This window comes from Mustela putorius, unplaced genomic scaffold, assembly GCF_011764305.1.
Source record: "Mustela putorius furo isolate JIRA1106 unplaced genomic scaffold, ASM1176430v1.1 tig00000695_pilon_pilon_pilon, whole genome shotgun sequence".
Lineage (NCBI taxonomy): Eukaryota > Metazoa > Chordata > Mammalia > Carnivora > Mustelidae > Mustela > Mustela putorius.
In genome coordinates, this window is record NW_025421447.1 from 4,017,423 (window position 1) to 4,018,238 (window position 816).

The 816-nt window shown below is 58.3% G+C and overlaps 1 non-coding gene across 1 annotated transcript; it reads left to right on the forward strand.

Annotated features, from left to right (window-relative positions):
* Nucleotides 1-247: 247 nt before the first annotated feature.
* Nucleotides 248-319, forward strand: TRNAQ-CUG. Its single transcript has one exon. It is a non-coding gene; the product is annotated as a tRNA-Gln (tRNA).
* Nucleotides 320-816: the final 497 nt, after the last annotated feature.

Below are 816 nucleotides of genomic sequence, written 5' to 3' on the forward strand. Positions count from 1 at the left end.
GAACTCTTCCCTAACCCTAGGCCCAGAGTGGATTTTCCTTATTTTCTGAGGTGGAAGAGACATGACAGAAGTCAATCAAAGGAGGCGGACAGAGAGAAAGCAAGGTGGATGAGCACCGACGCGGGCCAACTGTAGTCTAGTCTAGTCCCGCCAGTACAGAGAACAGATTTGGGATTGCCGACCGGCTTGTGGATGCTGGATCTGTATTTAGACACCTCTGGCGAGGGACAGCACGCCACATTGTAGAGGTTCCATGGTGTAATGGTGAGCACTCTGGACTCTGAATCCAGCGATCCGAGTTCAAATCTCGGTGGGACCTTTCCCTTTAAGGGGACAGGGTGGTTTTTTTTTTTTTTTTTTTTTTACTCTTCAAGATGGACTAGTGCCTTCCCGCTCCTCACCCCGCCCCCAATCCCGCGGAGGGAAACTCCGGGCACGTCGCCCCCACACCCCACGCCCGGACCCCTCGCAGCCGCGTCCTCCGCAGCCTCCTCAGGAACCGGGAACCCAGAAACTCGCATCTCAGAGCGGCCCGGCTCTCATCCCCACCCCCACCCGGCGCCACGGATACTGCAGCCACAGGGGGGGCTCCGGGCCACTGCGGCCTCTCATCCCCCACCGCCCCTCGGGCCTCGAGTAAAGCCCGGCGGCTGTGACCACTAAATGCTGTGACCCCGAGGGCGTCTCGCCGCGCGACCTGTCGTTGCACCACTTGTCTTGTCAGGCAGGTTTTGCTGGAGGGTGCTCTGGTTTTGATGGTTCGGAGACCTCAACCGGAAGTGCACTGGCCTGTTTTTGAAGCAAGGCCTTAAATCC